Source organism: Cervus canadensis, chromosome 3 (assembly GCF_019320065.1).
Source record: "Cervus canadensis isolate Bull #8, Minnesota chromosome 3, ASM1932006v1, whole genome shotgun sequence".
NCBI classification, from domain to species: domain Eukaryota; kingdom Metazoa; phylum Chordata; class Mammalia; order Artiodactyla; family Cervidae; genus Cervus; species Cervus canadensis.
Window position 1 is genome coordinate 83,065,406 of NC_057388.1, and position 11,248 is coordinate 83,076,653.

General features: G+C 40.2%; 1 long non-coding RNA gene across 1 annotated transcript in view; it reads left to right on the forward strand.

The window, feature by feature from the left end:
* LOC122438586 overlaps window positions 1-2,941 on the forward strand; it is a 50,185-nt gene extending 47,244 nt beyond the window's left edge. The window contains exons 3-4 of the long non-coding RNA XR_006268591.1: window positions 1,272-1,462; window positions 2,163-2,941. This is a non-coding gene — a long non-coding RNA (uncharacterized LOC122438586). The remainder of the gene's footprint in view (window positions 1-1,271; window positions 1,463-2,162) is intronic.
* Window positions 2,942-11,248: the final 8,307 nt, after the last annotated feature.

An 11,248-nucleotide genomic window follows, 5' to 3' on the forward strand; every position in this document is an offset into this window, starting at 1 on the left:
AGGGAGGTGGGAGGGGGAATCGGGATGGGGAATACTTGTAAATCCATGGCTGATTCATGTCAATGTATGACAAAACCCACTACAATATTGTAAAGTAATTAGCCTCCAACTAATAAAAATAAATGGGAAAAAAAAAAAACCGAAAACATATCTACACATCTGTACTTCCCTCTCCCCTATGGATGAATTAAATTCACGTTTTACCAACCAGATCCAAAAGAGAAAATGACCCTCCCACTTCCAGTGGGTCCTTCCTTTCAAGAATATTGCTTTATTTGGCTATTCCCTCCCTCTCTCCAAAACTTTGGTCACCTGAGGTGAAGAACCGACACATTAGAAAAGACCCTGAGGTTGGGAAAGATTGAAGGCAGGAGGAGAAGGGGACAACAGAGGATGAGATGGTTGGATGGCATCACCGACTCAACGGACATGAGTTTGAGCAAACTCCGGGAGTTGGTGATAGACAGGGAAGCGTGGTGTGCTGCAGTCCATGGGGTCACAAAGAATTGGACATGACTGAGTGACTAAACAGGCTGAACTGAACTGATACTATTTGAGAAGAACAGGTGGCAAGAGCCCAGCAGACATAATGACAAGAACAAGAGGCTAGTTTGTCTTCAGGCTCATCCTGTCACACATTTCTGAGGTCTCTGCTCTTCCTTGTCTGAGTGACCTGATTGCTGCCTCTCTGTTCCCTCCCTCTGCCCCTCCCCGTGTGGTTCAAACCACACTGGTTAGCTCTCCTCTGGCTCTGCACCCCTCTCTGCTGCAGGGAGGATGTGGCTCAAAAGAGCTGCTTGGCAGTTCAGTCCAGCAGACTTCTAGGTATTAACACTGAAGCACAGAGGTTTCATCAGAGAACCTCCAAATGTCAATATCTTGCAACATATCCTCCTGTTTACCCACTGATCCCCCTTCCCCATTTTATCTTTTCTCCTTCCTCTCTATCCTACTCTGGGTCCCAAGGGCTACATACCCAGTCTCCCTAAACAACTGCAGTGTGGTGGGCAGGCACCAGGGAGATGTTGGTGAGCTGAAAACAAAGGTCAGGGTCTCCCCTCCCCCACAACTCTCTCCCAACTCAGCAAAAGGCTCTAGCAGCATCTGGAACTCTCCACACTTCACTTTCTGCTGAGAGGGCTTTGGCCAACTATTACATTTCTCCCTGGCCTCTATTTCCCTCCCTGTACCTTCAGCCCTGGGGATATGATGGCTTCCTACCAATGCTGGTTGCTAGGCGACTCATCCCTCCCTCATCTGTTCACTTACAGACTGTAAGCAGTTCCTCCATTAATGTCTCTTCATCTGAATCATCGAGAATATGCTTTCCTGCCAGGACAGTATCCACGGGTGTTTTCTTTGGAACACTTCAGTTTCTCCAGTGAAGAATTCTGTAATATTTATCCAGGGGATAGAGGAAGTATATACCTGACTCATTGCTCACACACTAAGGAGCATTGGGGTAGGCATTCAATTTTCCATATCATCTTTATTGCCTCTTTCTCATTTATTATTTTTTTTACAGTAGTTCTACCTTATCTGCTGTTATCCTTGGTGTTTTTGAGATTTACTCTCTTCAATGGAAATTTCTGGTTTCTTGGTGGGGTTGGGCTATGGGGGATGGAAGACAGGATCATTAGGTCTGGCCATCTGTCAGAGATTTTTTGACGAGTTCTTGTTTTTTCTAACCCCTTGTTTCTTCCTAGTCTTATGTAGAAATAGGTACCATTAAGTTCTGGATTTTTCCCAAGTTCTGTGGTATAACTTGATCTTCTTACTGACATATACATGCTATGCTATAAATTTCCTTCTAAAAACTTTTTCTGCATCCCCAAATTTTGATAAGTTATATGTTCATTTTCATTTACTTCAAAATATTTTAAAATTTCTCTTGAGATTTCTTCTTTGATGCATGTGTTGTGTAGAAGTGTGTTGTTTGGGAACTTTCCTGGTGGTCCAGCGGTGAAGACTCTGCACTTCCCATGCAGGTGGTGTGGGTTTGATGCCTGGTCAGGGAACTAATTCCCCAAGGGCCGCATGGCAGAAGCGTGTTGCTTAATCACCAAGTTTGCTGGGAATTTCCAACTGTTTTCTGTTCCTGATGTCTTGTTTAACTCCATTGCAATCTGTATGATTTCTTTTATGTGTGTTTTATGGCCCAGAATGCGGTATGTCCTGGTGAATGCTCCATGAGAGCTGGAGAAGAACGTGTACTCTGCTGTTGTTGGACAAAGTGTTCTATAGAGGTCCATTAATCCAGTGGTGAATGGTATTTTCGAGTTCAGCTGTGTCCTAACTGATGTTCTGCTTGATGGATTGCTGAAGACTCCAAGTATGACAATGGGTTCATCTATTTCTCCTTGCAGTTCGATCAGTTTTTACCTCCTGTATTTTGAGGTTGTGTTGTTCCATCCATGTCCATTATAGATTGTCATGTCTTCTGGGGGCAGAGGGGAAAAAACAAAAAGGTCAAATGGGGACTTTTTATGAAATTTACGAAGTGTTTTGTGTTATAAAACCTCTCCTTCATGTCCTCCAAAAATCTTCCAAACAACAATGCAAAACTTATTTTACTCACTTATGACTACTGCCTTGGGGAGGCTCTAAGGGAAAAGGGCTTGATTCCATTATGAGTTAAGGGCACACATGGAGACAAACAGCATTTGAGTTCTGTTGCTCTTTATGTTCCTTCCTTTATTTCTTTTTATTCCCTTTCTTCCATTCAACAGATATGCACTATATACTCAGATATTATATCAGCTGCTATAGATTATAAATATGTGCTTTCAATATATTAACAATAGAGTTGGAGATACTGAGATAGCACTGATGTTATGGAAAATTTTGAAGAAAGTGTGTGAAGTATACAGCAGAGAAACAGGGAGAGTACTTGGTGTAAAAATGAACAAACCAGTTTCGGGGCTTCCCTGATGGCTCAGTAGTAAAGAGACCATCTGCAATGCAGGAGAAACAATTTTGGTCCCTGGGTCAGAAAGATCCCCTGGAGAAGGAAATGGCAACCCATTTCAGTATTCTTGTCTGGGAAAGCACAAAGACAGAGGAGCAGAGTTCCAAAGAATGTCAAGGAGAGATAAGAAAGCCTTCCTAAGTGGACAATGCAAAAAAATAGAGGAAAACAATAGAATGGAAAAGACTAGAGATCTCTTCAAGAAAATTAGAGATACTAAGGGAACATTTCAGGCAAAGATAGGCACAATAAAGGACAGAAACAGTATGGACCTAACAGAGGCAAAAGATATTAAGTAGAGGTGGCAAGAATACAGAGATGAACTGTAAGAAAAAGATCTTAATGATCCAGATAACCACGATGGTGTGATCACTCACCTAAAGGCAGACATCTTGGAATGCGAATTCAGGTGGGCTTTAGAAAGTATCACTATGAACAAAGCTAGTGGAGGTGATGGAATTCCATCTGAGCTAATTCAAATCCTAAATGATGATGCTGTGAAAGTGCTGCACTCAAAATGCCAGCAAATTTTGAACACTCAGCAATAGACACAGGTTTGGAAAAGGTCAGTTTTCACTCCAATCCCAAAGAAAGGCAATGCCAAAGAATGTTCAAACTACTGCACAATTGCATTCATCTCACATGCTAGCACAGTAATGCTCAAAATTCTCCAAGTTAGACTTCAACAGTAGAACTGAGATTTCAGTACAAGTAAAACAGAGAACTTCTAGATATTCAAGCTGGATTTTGAAAAGGCAGAGGAACCAGAGATCAAATTGCCAACATCCGTTGGATCATAGAAAAAGCAACAGACTTCCAGAAAAACATCTGCTTCATTGACTATGCTAAAGTCTTTGATGGTGTGAATCACAACAAACTGTGGAAAATCCATAAAGAGATGGGAATACCAGACCATGTTACCTGCCTCTTGAGAAACCTGTATTCAGGTCAAGAAGCAAAAGTTAGAACTGGGCATCTAACAGACTGGATCCAAATTGGAAAAGGAGTATGTCAAGGCTGTATATTGTCATCTTGCTTATTTAACATATATGCAGAGTACATCATGCAAAATGTTAGGCTGGATGAAGCACAAGCTGGAATCAAGACTTCTGGGGGAAATATCAATAACCTCGGATATGCAGATGATACCACCCTTATGGCAGAAAGCAAAGAGAAACTAAAGAGCCTCTTGATGAAGGTGAAAGAGAAGAGTGAAAAAGCCGGCTTAAAACTCAACATTCAAAAAACGAAGATTATGGCATCCAGTCCCATCACTTCCTGGCAAATAGATGGGAAAACAAATGAAACAATGAGAGACTTTATTTTTTGGGGCTCCAAAGTCACTGCACATGGTGACTGCAACCTTGAAATTAAAAGATGCTTGCTCCTTGAAGGAAAAGCTATGACCAACCTAGACAGCATATTACAAAGCAGAGACATTACTTTACTGATAAAGGTCCATCTAGTCAAAGCAATGGTCTTTCCAGTAGTCATGTATGAATGTGAGAGTTGGATCATAAAGAAGGCTGAGCACCAAGGAATTGATGCTTTTGCACAGTGGTGTTGGAGAAGACTCTTGAGAGTCCTTTGGACTGCAAGGAGATCCAACCAGTCCATCCTAAAGGAAATCAGTCCTGAATATTCATTGGAAGGACTGATGCTGAAGCTGAAACTCCAATCCTTTGGCCACCTGATGTGAAGAACTTACTCATTTGAAAAGAGCCTGATGCTGGGAAAGACTGAAGGCATGAGGAGAAGTGGATGACAGAGGATGAGATGGTTGTATGGCATCACTGAATCAACAGACATGATTTTGAGCATGATCCAGGAGATAGTGAAGGACAGGAACACATGGAGTGCTGCAGTCCATGGGGTGCAAAGAGTCAGACATGATTGAGCAACTGAACAGCAGACCGTTTCCATCCACAAAGGGCCCACATTCTAGACAAGGGAGGGTGGAACCTAAGTATTACCAGGAGAACTAAGTAGAAGATAATGTTCTGGACCATACAGAAGTTAAGTGCAGGGCCGGTAAACCTGAAGCTGGGTGATGCAGTTCCAGGTACCCATTCGGATTGGTGCAGGGAAGCATACAAGTGGGAAATTGTGCAAGGTGAGCCTAAGGGCAGACTGGGGGAACTAGTTGTTTTGAACATCATTCTGAACACTGTGGAGAGATCTTCAAAAATTTGAGGATGAGGGGTGGGATAGAAACAGATTTAGATTACTAAGAGACCACTTGGCAGCACCATAGAGTATAATGAAGTAGGGCGAGGTGGAGGCACAGAGACCAAAAGAGAAGCGACTGCAGTCCAGTCATCATAACAACTGCTGTCCATGATGGCGAGGCTTGAACAGTGGCAGCGGATCCAGAGATGAAGGAGACAGTAGGGGAGGGAGGATGTTGCGGTGGGTGTTAAAATCTAGCCTGCACTCTCCGCAACTAGATAAAAGCCCATACAGCAAGGAAGACCCAGCAAAGCCAAAAGGAAATAAATAAATAGATAAAATTAAATTTTAAAACTTCTATGATAAGCCATAATGGAAAAGAATATGAAAAAAATGCATATATATGTATGTATAACTCAATCACTTTGCTGTACAGAAGAAATTAATACTACATTATAAATCAACTATGCTTCAATAAAAAAAATAGATGAGCAAACATAAAAAATCTACAGAATCTGGTCATGGGTTATCAGTATGGAGGAGGAAGCAGAACTGAGGCTGGACACATCTGTAAGGGTGTGGGGAAATTTCACTGGATATCCTGGGAAACTCCCTGCAGGACTCTTGGTGTCGCTCATGGGAGTCACAGGAGATGCCATCAAGTGTGTGCTCTTATAACTGCATATAAAATGCAGCTGAATAGGCAAGTCTGTTGAGACTGAAAGTAGAATCCTGGTTGCCAGGGACTGGGAGGGAGGGCAATAGGGAAATGAGGAATGATTGTTAATGAATAATAGGGTTTCTTTGGTGAATGATGAAAGCATTCTGGAATTCAATAGTGGTGATGGTTCCTCAACCTTGAGAATATATTGTGCTTAGTCGCTTAGTTGTGTCCGACTCTCTGTGACCCTTTGGACTGTAGCCCACTAGGCTCCTTTGTCCATGGAATTTTCAGGCAAGAATACTGGAATGGGTTGCCATTAAATGCCACTAAATTGTAAACTTTAAAAAAGCAAATTGTATGGTTTGTGAGTTATAACTTAACTTAATAGATAGATAGATAGATTAGATAGATAGATAGATAGATATACACATGTATATATTTACACACATACAACCAAGTCTCAGGGCCCAGGTGCCACTAACTAGACCATGTGGGACATTTCCTTGTCTTAGGACCTTTGGACCATTGCACTGCCCTCTGAAATGGGCTCAGCTCACCTCACTGGAAACCTTTTTTCTTCACCAGTAGAAGCTTTAAGATAGTGGCCTTAGAGCAATGGAGACTCGGATGTAGAGAAAAGACTTGAGGACACAGAGAGGGAAGGAGAGGATGGGATGAATGGAGAGAGTAACGTGGAAACATATACACTACCTTACGTAAAATAGAGAGCCAGTGAGAATTTGCGGTATGACCCGGGGAGCTCAGTGACTCACAAAGCAGGGCTTTGCAACAACCCCGCGGGGTGGGAGCGGGTAGGAGGTGGGAGGGAGGTTCTGGAGGGAGGGAACATATGTATACTTATGGCTGATTCATGTTAATATATGGCAGAAACCAACACAATATTGTAAAGCAATTATGCTTCAATTAAAAATAAATCAATTTTAAAACAAGATAGTGGCCTTACTCATATATCCAAAGAAAACTCTAAATCAAAAAGAGATAGGCATCCCAATGTTCATAGCTGCACTATCTACAATAGCCAAGACATGGAAGTGACCTAAATCTCCATCAAGATATGAGTGGATAAATAAGATGTAGTATACATGTATATATACATGGATACGCTTGGCCATAAAAAAGAATGAAATGTGCCATTTGCAGCAACATGGATGGACCTAGAGATTAACATACTAAGTGAAGTAAATCAACAGAGAAAGACAAACATCAAATGATACCACTTATTGTGGAATCTAAAGTATGGTACAAATGAAATTGAAACAGACTTGCAGACATAGAAAACAAACGTATGGTTACAAAGGGGAAAAGTAGATAGGAGAGGGATAAATTAGGGGTTTCAGATTAGCAGATACAAGATACTATATATAAAATAGATAAACAACAAGGTCCTACTGTATTGCACAGGGAACTATATTCAGTATCTTATAATAAACCATAACAGAAAAGGATCTGAACAAGAATAAGAGATAGAGTCACTTTGGTATATACCAGAAAATAATGCAACATTTTAAATCAACTGCATTTTAATAAATAATCTCAATACATAATAATTAATCTTTTTAATTTTTTAAAAAGAAAGTGGGCTTAATAACACTCTTGGTCATCTTCTTCTCTTATCCTTAGCGGGGAGCCTGTTATCTATGGACAAAAATAGAAGGAACAGGGAGAGAAGACAATTATTCCAGCCAGCCCAGATGAAAAGTGTCTGCAGTTCCCAGCTGACAACTGGCCATTTTCTGTAGGCCACTGAGACTTAGTTTGTCAAAGAAATAAACGCACACACAAACACACAGTTAACATGTATCTACCAAGGAACTGCGACCTTCATCTCCTTTACCTTCATTATGCTTAAAACCTAGTGAACTTCTTGATTATGTTAGAAAATAACAATGTTACATTAAAATTTCATTTCAGTAAGATTGGACTGGGTTTTCTTTACCAAAAACTAGATACCACATGACTTGGGCTAGTGTGACACAGTGAGAAGCTCATGGGCTTCTAAGTCAATATGAGATGAGGCTCACCAGTGGTAGTGTGTGGTCTTGCACAAGTTATTTGGAACACCATAAGCCTTTGATTCTTTAACTCTAAATTGAGGATAATACCTACCTCAAAATATTAAATGCCATAAAACATGCAAAGTGTCTAGTAGCATTTGGCATGATGTTGTCAATGAACATTACTCCTTCCCTGCTATGACAAAGAGAATATAGTTCTCTGGTCTTCTCTCTCTTTCTGTCTCTCTCTCCACCCCATCCTCCCTCCCTCTCTTTCCCTCTCTTCTACATTCCTCTAAAAATCTGGATTGTCTGACTTGCACTAAAAAAAGACCAAAATTTAAGATTCTTTAAGATTCTTTGAATGTCTTCTTTAAACAAAAAAAGGGAAAATACTATATTAATTTTTACTTGTTTCTCTGAGTCATAGAAATATAAAAAGTGGAAGATTCTGGTAGCTCAGTGATTTTCCATTTCTCATGCATAATAATGTAGCTGATAAGTCTCTCTGGCCCTTTCATCACTACTTTCATTCAAGCTGTGTTCAGTTAGGATATCATTTGCATGTTGGCAAGATGATTACTTTAATATGCAGTCATTGAAAAAAAAAAAGACAGAACCCAAACAGGAAAATAGAACACCTTTTAAATAATTGAGGTATTAAAAGAGGAACAGTTTCCTTTCATGAGAATATATTACTTGACCTTCTGCAAAGACAAGTTCATTGGCTCTAATTTTAAGGAACCAATTACATTTTTTTCTATCCAGAGAGATGGTTTTATTTGATTGAAATCTGGTTAGGATGCAAAGAGGCTATTAAAATGATTTTTAGTATTTTTTTTCCCAGAAAGTGATCCATTAATTGCCTGTGAATATTCATCGCTCAAACCTCCTACTCTATTAGGCTCAAACCAGAGTTGTAAGATTATGATGTTTTTATTGATACAATTAATAACAAATGTTACCCATTAACTTGATTATCATCAAATTGGACAATTGACAAATGTACTCAGGACCTTACTCCAGTGAATTTAATATAAATACGAGGCAACATATTGATATGAAAAAATGAAATCAAGAATGTTACTGTAGAAATAAAAAATGGAGAAAGTGCTTTACCAATCTTTGGGAAAATCTAAAAACAATGATTTTTAAAATGAATTCTCTTTAGATTTTTCCGAACACAATGCTCAAATAATTTAAGACATCTGTTCAATATATGACATCAGTCAAAATGATAAAAGATAGCTTAGAACACCAGATGTGGGAATACCACAAAAAAGCAATAATATGCAACATGCAGAGATTAGATTATGAAAAAAAAAAATAACCTATCATACCACTGTACTTCACTCCTCATTCTACAACCAAGAATCAAGCTCCGTATAATCAGAAAATCTCAGAAGTGACAGCAATGAAATCTTTCTGTCCTATTGTAATGCTGCAAATTGTAACCTTGAAGAGCGTACTCAGATGTGTACCAGTGGATCTTAATTGCAAAACAGCATAAGGAATGAGATTTGTAAATAGAGTCTAAGGACCTAAAATAAGATTTTAAATCAGGCTACATTAATTCGGAATTTATCCATGTGTTGATGTTTGCCTTTAGGTTATTTGAAAGAAAAATCAGAATGTATCCAGGATTTTTCTTTTATTAAAAAAAAAAAAATAGCACCTTTTGATAGCTCAGCTGGTAGGGCAGAGGGCTGCAGACGGGATTTTTTAAAAAAACAAACAGATGCTTTTTCAAGCTTTAAACAATAAACTTCACTGAGCTAACCCCTACCCTACATGCACAGTCAGGGTAGGGATGGGAGGAAGGTGAGAAACATTAAAAGAGTGGGACACACATTGCAACTTGACAAAATTAATAGTAGATAGAGAAGAATTCCGGTTCATTGAGGCCAGGGTAAGTACTGTCTTATCCCATTTTACAGATCAGAAACTGAAGCTGAGCAGTTACTTCTGCAAAATCTCACAGCTGAGAATCAGTTCTGAGGGATTTTCTTTTACCCCTAACGCCCCCATTTTTCCTATTAGACTGTCTTCAGAAAGATAATGCAAGAGTCTCAAAGAGTAGCTGATTAACAAAACCCTTCTATGATTATTCTTCCTCCAACTAGAAAATGGAATGCTGACCAGGCTGGCTCAAGTGTCCCTACCTCCTACTCTTTTCAATGCTCCTCAACTGAGACTGGGGCTTTGGGCTCAGACAGTAAAGAATCTGCCTGCAATGCTGGAGACATGAGTTCTATCCCTGGGTCAGGAAGAGCCCCTAGAGAAGGAAATGGCAACCCACTCCAGTATTTTTGCCTGGAGAATTCCATGGACAGAGGAGCCTGGTGGGCTACCGTCCATGGGGTTGTGAAGAGTCAGACACGACTGAGCGACTAACACTTCTGAGACAGGGCTGTTTCCTTGGTGCCCCTAAGATATACCAATGTGAACAGAGGTCTCAACAGCTAGAAACCAAGATGCCCCCTCCCTCACAGGTCAAAGTCAGCTGTAAGCATCACTGTTAGGTACTGTGTAGGGGTTCAGAGAAATAGAATACTATTGTTGTTGATAAGATGCTTCCAGGCTGATTAGAAGACAAGGCAGGCTCATCCCCCCAAAATAAATATAATGAGAATCCCAAGCAACTATAGAGGAAAGTTGAAAGAGGTATTTTGCTTCAGGACTTTGAGAGATCCTACATATTAAACTGGGCTTCGCAGATATCTCAGCAGTGAGGAAACTGCCTGCAATGCTGGAGACGTGGGTTCGATCCCTGGGTTGGGAAGATCCCCCGGAGAAAGGCATGGCAACTCACTCCAGTCGTCCCATGGACAGAGGAGCCTGGTGGGCTACAGTCCATAGGGTCGCAGAGTCAGACACTACTGAAGTGACTGAGCATGCACACACATATTAAACCACGTGGGTGACAGTCTAACTCCCAAATGCGTAAGGTCATGTGGATCCACCTAGGTGTGAACTAGATGGATGTTTTACTCCATTCCTTTTCTTTACCCCCTTTCCTGTTTTCAGTGCTTTAACACCCCTCATTCTATTGCTTGCTCAGTGTCCCCAGATGCCTAAGCCCTGCCTCGACTGTGCAGGATAGTTTTATGCTCAATATCTTTTCCTTTTATTCCTTTCCTTTCCAAACTCACTAGTTCTATTTCTCCATTCTCAGTACACGGCTGTCTTCTGGGAAAATTCAAACTTAACTATTGGATATCCCAAATAAATATTATGCCTTTGCAGTTACTGGGAATTACTATTGCTGGCAGTTAAGTTAGGCTGTGTAGATATTTTAAAGGCGATCAGAAAAATAACTTCCAAACAAGTGCTTATAATATATTCTTGCTCAGATTCAGACTATATCTAAGGACAATGGTCCCCAAACCAAACAATCTTAGGAAGTCTCTTGATTAATTTAATTTTACTTAA